Source organism: Pelmatolapia mariae, linkage group LG23 (assembly GCF_036321145.2).
Source record: "Pelmatolapia mariae isolate MD_Pm_ZW linkage group LG23, Pm_UMD_F_2, whole genome shotgun sequence".
Lineage (NCBI taxonomy): Eukaryota > Metazoa > Chordata > Actinopteri > Cichliformes > Cichlidae > Pelmatolapia > Pelmatolapia mariae.
The window spans coordinates 19754744-19770267 of NC_086246.1; the positions used below are offsets into that span (position 1 = coordinate 19754744).

At 39.3% G+C, this 15524-nt stretch overlaps 1 long non-coding RNA gene across 1 annotated transcript; it reads right to left on the bottom strand.

Annotated features, from left to right (window-relative positions):
- Positions 1-2071: 2071 nt before the first annotated feature.
- LOC134620032 (uncharacterized) lies at positions 2072-3746 on the bottom strand. The gene is made up of 3 exons (XR_010092070.1): positions 3639-3746; positions 2606-2663; positions 2072-2296 (listed from the first exon to the last, which is right to left on the bottom strand). It is a non-coding gene; the product is annotated as an uncharacterized LOC134620032 (long non-coding RNA).
- Positions 3747-15524: the final 11778 nt, after the last annotated feature.

Sequence of the window (15524 nt, forward strand, 5' to 3'; positions counted from 1 at the left end):
TGGCTGAATAATCACAACAACAGACACTTAATGTGTTCCATTTGTAGTGATGTCATGCTGAGGGTGATTTGAGGTGATAGTTTGGTAGAGATCATTTGTTGGATGCTGAAGGCTCATGTAACGGTCATCTTGCACGTCTTCATCCTGTAAGAAGATAAACGTAAAAAATCATAGAGCATAATTATATTAAGTGCAACTTAATTATGCTGAAAACGTGTCCTAGCATCAGCTGTAAGTAAGTGCTCTAAGGTGTCATGTTCACTGAATCAAATCAACTCTCTGACTTCAATGAGCCACAAAACAGACATTTCTGTTGAACTTCTGGCATCTAAACCTTAAAAAAATCAGAATAATAAACTTGAATTTGAATAATATGTAAAGAAACATTGTGATAATAATTTTATTATATTTCTAACATGTTCTGCACACATCACACACTACGTCATCATATCTGAGGTATTCAAAGCACAGTTTACAGTTTCTACTGACATTAAAGAGTTAAAGCAGTCGTTTATATGAAAAACAAAGTGTAATCGCTTGTATAAGCCTGGACATCATGTTGTTTATTATTTAAACTGATGAACGAGGAAAAAAACAAGACAACAAATCAATATTGAACAAACAGTTCAATATCATTTTAATAGCGTGGGAAGAAGTGACGTTCCACAGTGACATTAAGATACAGAATATTTGTTCCATCAAGAGCTGAACACTTACAGCTGTAGTTCCCACTGTCCTCTGATGTTAAATTAATCAGGTGGAGAAACACAGTCTGATTTTCTTCCATCAGTGTGAACCTGGAGCACATTCATAAACAAAGCCCCGTCCATATTCATACAGCAGTAAACAATTTCCTCCTTCCATTCTCTGAGTTCTGATCTTACAAACTCTCAGCGTGAGTATGTTTTGTCGTTCATATTTGAGTGACATCTGGTTGTTTCCCAATTGCTTTCACAACAGTTTCTGAAATCAGTAACAATAATATGCACAGTCTGAATGATTTAAACCAGAGGCTGGAGTATCATTAAAAAATAAATGTTACATTATGAAAACATTACCTCCTCCTAAATCTTGTGAGCATGCAGTTGGTGGTAGAAGCAGAATGAAGTACAGCTTCAATGCATCCATATTTGTCCAGGTGTCCAAGTCACAGTAACTGCTGCTGACAGTATAGACGATGTTGTACTAAGAGTTCTTAATAAACCTCAAAGAAAGAACTTTTACAGACGTACATCTTTGTGAGAATGCTTCTATAAAGGAAGTGCATGCACGTGACCGCTTCTGCTGTCATATTAAAACTCTCTCAAAGTAAAGCACTAAGCAAAGTGAAGGAGTTACATAAAACTCTTATATCTCTCACAGCATTTCATGCTGGTAGAATGCTTCTGCAAAGGAAGTATATGGATGATCACTTCTGCTTTAAGTTAAAGGCCCTCTAAAAGTAAAACACTGAGCAGAATCAGACACAAAAACTAAACATATTCATTTTCATCTCAGTGGGTGTGTCACACATATACTGCCATATTTGTTGAAATTTACTAACTCAAAATTTAATGTATAGATATTATCTTCACAGCTAAAACAGAGAAGTAGCTTCAGAAGCAGCGCAGCAGAGTTTCTGTATGACCATACTGATCAGGAAGTAACTGTGGCTGTGAGGATAATGTAGAACTACTTATAGAAAAAAAGACTTGCACCCCTCAGTAATTTACGCCTCAAATTCTCATATGTTTGGATGCCTTAAAGGTTAAAATAGTGAGTAAACACATGAATACAGAAGAAAAACCCAGGAAGAGTTTTTCTCTGTTTTTAACTGTTTAGTTTTAGTTTAGAAACAAACTCATGTCTGGAATTATGAGCTGACGATGATGAAATGTTAGTTTTCATAAACTTTCAAAAACACAAGGATTCATATTGACACAGTTAGTTTTTATTTGCACAAGGACACATCTGTGAACCTGTTTAGTTAGTTAGTTATTATAAAACATGTGTCCAGTATGAAAGAAGTGTCATGTCATAATGATAATCCAAAAATATTTATATAAGAGCAATATTACTTATGTGTCATGTGCAGTTTTACATGTTTCAAAATGTTTAAATGTTGTCGAAAATGAAAGAGTTTGATTATTAAGGCTGACAGCTTCTGTTCTTCTGGCTGAATAATCACAACAACAGACACTTAATGTTCTTAATTTGTAGTGATGTCATGCTGGGGGTGATCTGAGGTGATTTGTTGGTAGACATCATTTGTTGGATGCTGAAGGTTTGTGTAAGAATCATCTCTGACATCTTCATCCTGTAAGAAGACAAAAGTAAAACATCAGCATAATTATATTAAGTCTGACTTAATTATGTTATAAACATGTCACTGCTGAATAAAATCACTTTTTATTTTATTTGGACATTTTCATCCTGTAAAATAAAATTAAAAGGCTGGAAAACATCACTGCTGGATAAAAACACTTTTAGAAAACTCAAGGTGACCCAAGGTATGTTGAATCAAAGGAACTTCACAAAAAAAAGCTTCAGCCAACATTTTGAAATAGAACTGGATATAAAACAAACTTTAAACCTGCTGCTTTGTCTTTACAAGTAAATTACTCACCAAAGAGCCGTGAGTCTCATTCACTGATAGTCCAGATGTTTCTGACCTTGAACAGCCACTTTGGATAACAAATGATGTTAGCATTACTTTTTTATGATCAATATGTCTGATGAATTATTATCAGGCAGCTAATTGACTTTAATTCACTTAAACGTGAGAACAGTAGAGCAAGATGTTAAACATTAACTTGAGCTAAAGTGGATTAACCAAAATGAAAACAGCAAAGAGAATCACATTATGAAGCGTGTTAAAAGGTAAATCATGAAACATATGAAACACAGCTCTGACAGTGGTTTCTCACCTGCGGCGCAGTCGTGCGTAAATAAATCCAAAGATAACTAAACTCACAATGATGAACACGATTACACAAATCCGTGCAAGAGGAACTGTTTCTGTTCCAGACCTGCTGCTTAATTCTTTATGAGAAGAAAAGCAGTTGTTAGAAAAATTGACGTAGTATTTGATTTGCTGGTGAACAAAGGTTAAGTGTGATGTATGACTATTGGCCTCTAAAGTCACAAATCCTGAAGGTCACCTTCTAAAATCCGTACAGACTTTATATTGCTAAATAACATAAGTTTAAAATAAGAAAACAGGTTGTTGTTTTCCTTGTTTACCTTCCACAGTGACATTAAGATACAGAATATTTGTTCTTTCAGGAGTTGTACACTGACAGGTGTAGCTCCCACTGTCCTCTGATGTTAAATTGATCAGGTGGAGAAACACAGTCTGATTTTCTTTCATCAGTGTGAACCTGGAGTCACATTTCTGTTCAAAGCCCCGTGCAAATTCATACAGCAGAACACAATTTTCTCCTCTGTTTCTCTGAGTTCTGATCGTACAAACTATCAGCGTGATGATGTTCTGTGTTTCATTGGTGCATATTTGAGTGACATCTGGTTGTTTCCCAACTGATTTCACAACAGTCTCTGAAATCAGTAACAATAATACATACAGTATCAATGACTTAAACCAGAGGCTGGAGTATCATTAAAAAACAAATGTTACATTATGAGAACAGTTTTTACATTACCTCCTCCTAAATCTTGTGAGTATGCAGTTAGTGGTATAAGAAGAATTAAGTACGGCTTCAATGCATCCATATTTGTCAAGGTGTCCAAGTAACAGTGTAACTGCTACTGACAGTACAGACAATGATGTACTGAGAGTTATTAATAAGCCTCAAAGAAAGACCTCTTACAGAAGTACATCTTTGTGAGAATGCTTCTATAAAGGAAGTGCATACACATGCCTGCTTCTGCTTTCATATTAAAACTCTCTAAAAGTGAAACACTGAGCAGAATCACACACAACAACTAAACATACTCATTTATTCGTTTTCATCTCAGTGGGCGTGTCACACATATAACTGCCATGTTTGTTGACATTTACACACTCAAGATTTTATGTATAGATATTATCTTCACAGCTAAAACAGAATTAGATTCAGAATCAGCACAGAAGACTTTCTGTATGACCATACTGATCAGGAAGCAACTGTGGCTGTGAGGATAATGTAGAACTACTTATAGAAAGAAAGACTTGCACTTCTCAGTAACTTACGCCTTGTGGCTACCTACAGCTCAAATTCTCATATGTTTGGACGCTTTAAAGGTGAAATAGTGAGTAAACACATGAAGAAAAACATACACCGGCTGGAAAGAGTTTAACAGTTTTTCACTGTTTTCAACTGTTTTGTGTTTGTTTAGAAACAAACTCGTGTTTGGAATTAAGAGCTGACGATGGTGAAATGTTAGTTTTTATAACTTTCAGAAACACAGCATTTCATGCAAAAGACTTTGTTCAAGCAAAGTTTTCAGAAGCATGTAGAAATTTAGGCTCATTTATTTACCAGCTCTTAAACTTTCAGTTGAGGACAGACTACAGCCAACTCTGTGACTGTAAGAAGTTTTTTGTTTTTTCTAATTATTTAACTGCATTCAGGGCTTGGGGACTCTTGGCTTTAAGAAATAATAGCAGTTAGATTAGAATGTGGCATGTTGGAGTAATTGACAGGATCTCCAACTAAACATAGTGTTAGGATTTTAACTCTATGTTTAACTGTTTTAATATTTAAATCATAAGAAAGGGCACTCATACAAAAAGATTGTTATGTTTTTATTGGTTATTTGGCTATAGGTTTTCCTTGTGGGCTGTCTTCCAACTGCTACTGGTTAATGTCTGCCTAGGGCAAGAAATTTCAATTAGTATGGAAAGTTTTGTTAAGCTGGTGGAAAACATCACTTTAACACTTACATGATGTATGATCTAATGGGTTATTGGGGGGCTTTTTTCTCATTCATTCCATGTTCTATTTCTCTAATATACAGAACCTTTTGTTCCTATCAAGTTACCTTGAAGCAGTAAATGTAGATAAAATCTGTATGTATAAGGGGGGGGGGGGGCGTATTTGATAGTGATTTTGACTCCTATCTTCTGGGCCCTGGGGCTTTCCCTAGCTGCCAGTCAAAAATCTTTGATGTGAGCTAAGCAATAATTTTTTTTCAGCAAGTGTCTTATAGAGTAGTTTGAAAACTGCACTTTTCTCACATCTGGATTATGTTTAATATTAATAATTTATTTTTAAAGGTACCACACACTTTAATACATACATTCTCTAATGATAATTAAATATTATATGTATTGACCTTGCACCTCAGCACCATTATGAAAACACCAGCAACCCATGTACAGATCTTCACCACACTCCCTTAAACCATCACCTCTCCTGAAACCTCTAAATGGTATCCAGACCCCCGGGGAAACATTTGCCCCCTTCCTTAAGAGAACAGTATCTCAGTCCTCTGTTATCCTGGATAAACATACAGCAACCACATTTGACTTCCATGGCCTCATACAGCTGCAGAGACAGGTACCACCCCCCGATCAGGGCATTGGCATCTCTCATGCGTTTCAACCACTGGAAGACGCGATGGTTGGTCTCCAGAATGAAGTGATGTTCTTTTTCCACTGTTGAATACCTCGTCTCCCTGTCAAGTAGTTTCCGACTCAGAAACACATCAGGTCTTCTTTCACCATCCACCTCTTGTTGAATGATACGAGGCCTACTCCTGAAGCATCTGTTTGCAAGATGAATGGCTTACTGAAGAGTGGGCTGTGTAGAAATGGATGAGTACATACTGCTTCCTTGAGGTCTCTGAAAGCTCGATCACATTCTTCCATCCAGTGCACTGTGTTAGCGGCTGAGCCCTTTGTCAGGTCTTTCAGCACAGCTAAACGCTCTGCAAAAGGTGGTATGAATTTCCTGTACCAGCCTACCAGATCAAGGAAGCCTCTCACCTTCCCTTTTGTAGTTGGAACTGGGAAGGTTTGGATTGACTCAATCTTTCCATCTTAAGGCTTTATCTTCCCAAAGCTGATGACAAACCCGAGTACTCCACTTCTCTCTGGGCTATGGAACACTTCTTAGGGTTAACAGTCAGTCCCACCGCTCTTCAGTGTAGCATCAGTTTTATTTCTTTTTCTAGCACTGGCACCAACCGCTCTGCTATCCAATATCTCTTTTGATGAATGGGTCAATCTTCCTACACTCGTGTCTTGTGTTGAAACAGTGGTGTAAGGCCTGGAGTTTCTCAAAAGAGCTGAGGATCAAAGAGAGATTTTCTGTCGGCCTGTTCAGTAGCAGAGAAATTTGAAATGCTAGTTGGGAATAACCTTTCAGTCACCTCCTCATCCTTAACTGAACGTACAAATAACGTATGTACATACATATGTATGAGCACCATAAGGCGCGCCCAATCTGGACGCTGACAAAGTGTGGTCTAGCAGAGGCACACGACAAGACTAAAACATGATAAAAGAAAATTAAAACAAGGCACCACAAGACACACAAAAACAACCAGACTCATCACTTTGTTGCAGTGATGGAGAGAATCATGTCTGAAGTCTGACTTTGAAAACCTTGAAATGATCTGGAAGTGACTGTACATCATTTAAAATGAAGGGATGGTCCTAAAAACATAAAACTGATCCCACACAAGGATTCATATTTGGAACAGTTTATTGTATTTGTAGTGTTTTAACAGTGTTTGCAGAGCATGTATGGACACATCTGTTTCACGGAGTGTTATGGCTGAATGGCCTCAGTTAGTGTAAAACATGTGTCCAGTGTGAAAGCTGAGTCATGTCATGATTCAAGCCAAATAGATTTGTATCAGAGCAATACTGCTCATGTGTCACCTGCAGTTTTACATGTTTCAAAATGTTTAAATATTGTCAAAAATAAAAGAGTTTGATTATCAAGGCTGACAGCTTCTGTTCTTCTGGCTGAATAATCACAACAACAGACACTTAATGTTCTTAATTTGTAGTGATGTCATGCTGAGGGTGATTTGAGGTGATGGTTTGGTAGACATCATTTGTTGGATGCTGAAGGTTTGTGTAAGAATCATCTCTGACATCTTCATCCTGTAAGAAGATAAAAGTGAAACTCATACAGCATAATTATATTAAGTCTGACTTAATTATGCTGAGAACATGTCACTGCTGAATAAAATCCCTTTTAAAAACTCAGCTTTCAGTAGTGGTCTAAGGTGTCATGTTCACTGAATCAAATCAACTCTCTGACTTCACTGAGCCTCAAAATTGCTTCATATGTTCCAAGATGTGCTATTTTAAGCGAGGTAAATACATATTAAAAAATAATTAATGCAAAGTGTGGCAGCTTCAACCTGCTGCTTTGTCTTTACAGATGAGTTACTCACCAAAGAGCCATGAGTCTCACTCACAGATAGTCCAGATGTTTCTGACCTTGAACAGCCACTTTGGATCAGCAATGATGTCAGCATTACTTTTGTTGCTATAAACACAGTAACACTAAAATAAAAAGTTACAATTATTACAGTAAAAACTATTTCTCACCTGTGACTTTTCATCTTGAAGATAAATCCCAGAATAACACCAGTAATGATTACAACAACTGCACCAACCAGATAAACTAAAAAAGACATTTCCTTTGAACGTCTGGTATCTAAAACATAAACAAAAACAAAAAACGATTATAACTTCAATTTGAATAAAATATGAATAAACATTGAAAATAATTAAATCTCATATTAGTAACATGTTCTGAGTTATTCAAAACACGGTTTACAGTTTCTGTTGACATTAAACACTTAATGCAGTCAATTATATTAAAAAAGTGAAATCAGGTGTAATCGCTTGTATAACTAAGGACATTATGTTGTTCTTTCAATCATTAGTAAATATTCTGATTTAAACAATTCAATATAATTTTAATAGAGTGGGAAGAAGAAAGAGAGTGTGTTTACCTTGTTTACCTTCCACAGTGACATTAAGATGGAGAATTTTTGTTCTTTCAGGAGCTGAACACTGACAGGTGTAGCTCCCACTGTCCTCTGATGTTAAATTGATCAAGTGAAGAAACACAGTCTGATTTTCCTTCATCAGCGTAAACCTGGAGTCACATTTCTGTTCAAAGCCCCGTGCATATTCATACAGCAGAACACAATTTTCTCCTCTGTTTCTCTGAGTTCTGATCTTACAAACTATCAGCGTGATGATGTTCTGTGTTTCATTGGTGCATATTTGAGTGACATCTGGTTGTTTCCCAATTGTTTTCACCACAGTCTCTGAAATCAGTAACAATAGTACATACAGTCAGAGTGAGTTAAACCAGATGCAGATCATTAAAAAAAATAGATGTTACATTATGAAACAGTCTTTACATTACCTCCTCCCAAATCTTGTGAGTATGCAGTTAGTGGTAGAAGCTGAATGAATACCAGTTTCAATGCATCCATGTTTGACCAGGTGTCCAAGTAACAGTGTAACTGCTACTGACAGTACAGACAATGATGTACTGAGAGTTATTAATAAGCCTCAAAGAAAGACCTCTTACAGAAGTACATCTTTGTGAGAATGCTGCTATAAAGGAAGTGCATACACATGCCTGCTTCTGCTTTCATGTTCAAACTCTTTAAAAGTCAGACACTGAGCAGAATCACATACAACAACTAAACATACTCATTTATTCATTTTCATCTCAGTGGGCGTGTCACACATATAACTGCCATGTTTGTTGACATTTACACACTCAAAATTTAATGTATAGATATTATCTTCACAGCTAAAACAGAATTAGATTCAGAATCAGCACAGCAGAGTTTCTGTATAACCATACTGATCAGGAAGTAACTGTGGCTGTGAGTATAATGTAGAACTACTTATAGAAAGAAAGACTGGTACCCCTCAGTAACTTACATCTTTTGGCTACCTGTGAAACAGGGCCAGCAGGTGCGGAGACCACTGGCTGAGGCGAAGCAGGGTCGGACATGGTATGTGCAGGTGGTTGGATAGCAGGTGCAGGTGGTTGAGCTGATGGTGGCAAAGCAGCTGCAGGCAGTTGTGTATGTGATAGCGTGACAGGACAGGCTGGGCTGCGCCTCCAGCTGGCGTGGAAAACCCAGGTTGCTGTGGGGGCTCTCCAGAGCTCCCAGCAGAGACAGGTGATGGCTGTGCAGATTCAGCTGAACAATCAGTCCAAAAACAAACAGTCTCTAAGCACCTAGAAGTGGGTGGCAGGGGAGCCAGTTCACTTAATTCAGGACTGGCGCAGGCAGTCTTAGCTGGCTCTAAAGCAGAGGGTCCAGTCTCCTCAGTCACAGAAAAGCTAATCATAGTGTTTTCAGTCCCAAACTGTGACAATTTTCCAAACTCCAAATGGGCCGGTTCGGCCACACAAGAAACATTCATTTCTTGTGTGGCCGAATCATATCTCCTCGACCGTTCCCAGTTTATTCAACTAAGATCATTCCGCTCTCGTCTATTCCCCGTCACCTCTGGTGTACCCCAAGGCTCAGTTTTAGGCCCTCTTCTCTTCATAATATACATCCTCCCTCTAGGTACCATTTTCCGCAAATTTGATCTTCAGTTTCACTGTTTTGCTGATGACACCCAGTTCTCTCTTGCAAACCTGATTCCTCCCTCCCACCTTCCTCCCTTTCAGAATGTCTATCTGAGTTAAAATCCTGGTTTACCTCTAATTTTCTAAAGCTCAATGAGGATAAAACTGAGATCCTCCTTATTGGCACCAAATCCAACCTTTTGAAGGCGAACCATTTCTCACTCACCATCGATAACTCCACAGTTTTCCCTTCTCCTCAGGTTAAGAGCCTTGGTGTCATCCTAGACAGTTCACTTTCCTATAAATCTCACATCAATAATCTCACCCGTTCTGCCTACTTCCATCTACGCAACATTAACAGATTACGTCCTTCTCTTTCCACCCAGTCTACGTCCATTCTTGTCCACAGTCTTGTTACCTCCCGTATTGACTACTGCAATTCTCTTCTGCATGGTCTCCCGCAAAAATTCCTCCATAAGCTTCAACTGGCTCAGAACTCTGCTGCTCGCATTATCACCAGAACCCCCTCCTACCAGCACATCACCCCTGTTCTTCAGGAACTTCACTGGCTCCCTGTGAAATTCCGGATAATATTCAAACTTCTTCTGCTCACCTTCAAGGCCATTCATAACCTCGCTCCTCCTTACCTTTCTGACCTGTTAACCACTACCTGTTCTGCCCGTTCACTTCGATCTTCTTCTTCTATCCAGCTTGCTGTACCTTCCTTCCACCTCACCACCATGGGAAGCAGAGCTTTCAGCTGCTCTGCTCCCAGGCTGTGGAACTCTCTGCCCCCAGAAATAAGAAACATTGGTTCTCTCCCCCAGTTTAAATCCCAACTCAAAACTCATCTGTTCAAATCTGCATATTCACTGTGAATCCATCCATCCATCCATTCGCTTTCGCTTATCCTTTTCAGGGTCGCGGGGGGCGCTGGAGCCTATCCCAGCTGTCATAGGGCGAGAGGCGGGGTACACCCTGGACAGGTCGCCAGTCTGTCACAGGGCCAACACACAGGGACAGACAACCATTCACACTCACATTCACTCGCACATTCACACCTAGTGGCAATTTGGATTATCCAATTAACCTATCCCCACAAGCTGCATGTCTTTGGATGGTGGGAGGAAGCCGGAGTACCCGGAGGGAACCCACGCAAAACATGCAAACTCCACACAGAAAGACCCCGGCCTGATGTTGAAATTGAATTCAGGACCTTCTTGCTGTGCGGCAACAGTGCTAACCACCGTGCCACCGTGCTGAACTGTGAATCCACTGTTTGTTAATTTTATCTTGTGCTTTTGTTTTATTGTTCTTATTTTGCCATTGTTTTACTATGTGTTATCCTATTGTAAAGTGTCCTTGGGTGACTTGAAAGGCGCTCATAAATAAAATTTATTATTATTATTATTATTATTATTATTATTATTATTATTATTATTCCAAGATTGTCTCCAAAAACATGATTTAAACATTCATGATTTGGCTCCTGGGCACACATCTGCGGTGCAGACTGTGAGCCAGTGGTCATCATTACTCCCCGAATCACTCTCAAAGGAGAGTGATTCGGGGAGTCACTTTTCTAACACCGCGGCTAAGGGTCTGGAGGAAACACCTGAACAAGAGTCAGTTTTACTCACGACAGTTCGTGTGAAAAAACACCACAGATGGCGTTAGCTATGGAGCCTCCCCAGGCTCAGGTTTTGAATGGCGATGGTGAGAACATTGTTTCCTCCTGGAACAGGGAGCAAGGAAAGCTAATGCAGCAGGAGCTGAAGATGACATGGCAGTGGGCTCCTCATCATCCGACCACATCCTCACCAGAAATGAGTCAGGCGATGGGTCGTCTGACCGAGGCGGCGAGGGTGAGCGGCTTGCTGGTGGTGAGGCAATGGCCTCGGGCTGGTGAAGAGCCTCAGTGAGCCGACCTGAATGACCCAGAGTTTTACTGCCACACTTTTAGTTAATGTATTTTGTATTACACTATGCATATTTTATACGTCATTAGGTGATTTATTGTGGAAAATCTCATGTAGGAACTATTGTACTGCATGTTGGTTCCACTGGTCCATTGGGGAAGATGCACACCCATGTTGATGTGTGAGCATGGCAAGTTGAAGCAGCAGAGGCCAATTTAAGTCAGTGGAAGTTCAAATGGTCTTAAAAGTATCTGTAAGGTGCTCATTTGTGCCTCAAAGCATGGGTCAGCCAGCGAGGTATGTCCTGTGTGTTATATAGATCATTTTATGTCTCTATTCTATTCTACTTGGCACAGGCGGTTAGGAAGCTCATCTTGTAACTGGAAGGTAGCCGGTTCGATCCCCAGCTCTGGTTGTTGTGTCCTTGGGCAAGACACTTCACCTACCGCCTACTGATGATGGCCAGAGGGGCCGATGGCACAATATGGCAGCCTCGCTTCTGTCAGTCTGCCCCAGGGCAGCTGTGACCACAACTGTGGTTTGCCTCCACCAGTGTGTGAATGTGAGCGAGAATGAATAGTAGAATTGTAAAGCTCTTTGAGTGTTTAGAAAAGCGCTATATAAATGCAATCCATTATTTCACCCGTCTAACTATTTCATTGAATTTTATGTTGTGTTTTAGTTCGACGGTGGCATAGTTTGTGATCAAGGTGAAGGTGTAACAATATCAACCCCAAGATTTTACAACTCACATTAAATCAGTAAAAATCAGTAAAAATAACTCTTTATTGACTTTAAGAAGAGGTGGAAGTGATACAGAGCTTGGGCTTTTTCTCCAGAAGCAGCTGCGGTTTTATCTCGAGGACTGCCTCCATGGCTGACAGGGCAACTGATATTTTGTGTGGGTTCTCAAGCGAAGGTGAAACAGGAGCGACAACTAAACTGAAAGCTAAACTGTGAAAACTAAATAACTATGAAAACAGTGACAGGACTGTGGTAACTATGAAAAACAGACATGAACATGTTGCTGCCCAGGAACGTGCAAAAACTGTGATGAGCAAAAACTAGAACAAGAGACATGAACATGACCTGAGCAAAATTATGAAATGCATGAGTCTTGACATGACAGAAGTAATACAGATGACCTGAAAAAGACTGAACGAAAACACACAGACTAAATACACACAGGAGATGATCAGGGGAAGTGGAAACACATGGGGAAACAGCTGACACAAATCAGCATCATGACACTACAGGGAAAAGTAACACTAAGCACAATGAACATAGAAACAAGGCTTTCAAAATAAAACATGGAGAGACGTAGACATGACAACAGAAGACAAGAACAGACACGCATAAAGAGACAGATGAAAACCTAAACTAGAATAAAACTCAACACAATCCTAACTGATAATACCAACACCAGAACTTAGCATATTCTCAATATAATATAAGAAATAAAAAATACAAAATGAACTCAAAATGCTGTGTGACAGACCCAGCCCCTGACATAAACCTCAAATTCTCATATGTTTGGATGCTTCAGTTTTTAACTGTTTAGTGTTTTGTTTAGAAACACAAACTCATGTTTAAAATTAAGAGCTTGATGATGGTAAAATATTTGCTTTCATAAACTTTCAAAAACACAGCACTTCATGCAACTGGCTTTGCTCAATTAAAGTTTTCAGAAGAAGAAAGTTATTCTCCACTTCTCTCTGGGCTATGGAATACTTCTTAGGGTTAACAGTCAGTCCTGCCACTCTGATGCAGTGTAGCGTCGGTTTCATTTCTCCTGGCACCAACCACTCTGCTATCCGATGTCTCTATTGATGAATGGGTGCATCTTCCTTCACCAGAATCTTGTATTGAAACAGTGATGTAAAGGCCTGGTGTTTCTCAAAAGTGCTGAGGATCAAAGAGAGATTTTATGTCAGCCTGGTCAGTAGGAGACAAATGAGAAAGTTAACTGAAGCACAATCTGAAATGCTAGTTGGGAAGAACTTTTCAGTCGCCTCCTCATTCTTAACTAAACGCACAAATAAACCATGTATGAGAAAAGCAAACGTCAATAATAGAAAAAAAGACATTTTATCTTGTTTACCACTGTGACACTGAAGTGGAGAATGTAAATTTCACAGGTGTAGTTCCCAGTGTTATCTGTTGTCAAATTGTTCAGGTAGAGAAACACAGTCTGATATTCTTCATCAGTGGGAACCTGGAGTCCCACCCATGAATCATAATGATACAGCAGCCGACACACTCTTCTCTGCCCCCCTTGTGTGCTGATCTCACAGATTGTAATATTCAGTGTTGCCTTGCTGCATATGTGAGCAACATCTATGGGCAGAATTTTATGCCATCAGAAACTGAATTTGAATAAGTTAAATTTGAATTTGAATTGCTCAGATTGAATCTGAATTGCGCAACTTGAATAATCGTTACTAAATTGAAACTGAATTTTATATTTTGGAAATGAATTAATGTAATTTGAAATTGTATTCCATCCTTCTTTAAATTTAGGTCATGAATACTTTCAGTATCACTTCTCACTATTCAATGTCAGTTCTGCAATTCAAATTCAGTTCTTAAATTCAGTTTACATCCGGGTCCTTCGAGAAAGCGGCAGAGTAATCGAGCACCAATTAATAGAGCTACGTTGTACCCAGTGTTGCCAACTCCTCAGTAAGGAAAATCGCTATTGGCTGTCCTAAAAGTCGCTAGGTGACGTCATCGCCTAATTTGCATAATTATTCATGCCTATGTAGTTGTAACAGACGCTGTAGGAGAGAGAAATAACACCATAGAAGAGACATAAAGTGAGTAAAAAACGCCCTAAAAGCATTTAGAATATATTTTGAACTACAAATTACTTTTCGTTTTAGCAATTATTGTTTTTTAATGTCACAATTCCAACCCTCCTCCTTTATCTGGGCTTGGGACTGCCTCACCAGACAGCTTCAGTCGAAATCCGATGTACAAGACGGAGTTAAGGCTCTGCAAGGACATCCGATTCCCAAGTTTTAGTTGATTAATTTTAGTGCATTGATTTATTTGAGACAAAGAAAAATGAACCGCTGCTCCCACCCTGCGTTACAGTGGGAAGGGGGGGGGGGGGTCAGTGGATTCGCACATGCGCGATTCATTTGCAGTTTGTAGGCGTAAGGATGAATATCTCCTGCTCTGACATCAGCTAGGGTCGACTGCTCCATGAGGACTACCTGCCGCCTGTAAGCGTTTTGGCACAGGTGAGGTGCCCACGGCAGCACCTGCTGCTTGTTAAGAGCGATATGTAATATAAGATTTGTCGCTAGTCGCTTTTTAGAAAAAAAGTCGCTAAAGGCGTCTGAAAACTCACTAAATATAGCAACAAAGTTGCAAAGCTGGCAACACTGGTTGAACCTGCGGATCCAGAGTTTTACTGAGCAGACCTGCAGCATCTTGAGCTGGAGCAGGGCACAGATTAAGTATTCAGAAGTCATTCATCATGTCAAATGGCCGGCGGGTAAACTCTCAGGTTGGTAATAAATGTATTACCTGTATAAGAACAAGCATCATGTTAACAAATAATAGCCCAACAGTAACTTTTATGCTTATTGTAGCTGTTAGCTAAAAACACTAATTTAGCTTAGTTTGCCCTGAATTCAGCTTTGACAAACATGATCGACTGTTTCAAGTAGAATTCCACAGTTGTCATCTTGTACCCTCTCAGAGCCCTGTATGCTTGCAGAGACCCCTAGGGAAATATGCAAAAGAATGTCCAAAACATTGTATTTTAGGTTTATTTATGTCTTACACACAATACCAACTCTCTAGCTAACTTAATAACTTTGGCTAAAGTCTATAGTTAGTCTTACTCGTTTGTGCAACATTACTGGATCGCCCCTGTTTGAAATGATATGATATATGACTCTCACTGAAACAGTAAACTTTATGGAAAAAACACAACACTGCTCATTCTCTATCTAGCTGTTTGTCCACAGCTGTAGATTACATTATAAGTGGTTGTTCACTCTCGTCAATAATTACATTTCTAAATTGTATTTGTGCAGTTACATGTAAACAATATCCAATATTTTATCTAAATGACCGTGTTATCGTGGGACAGTTTCCAAAT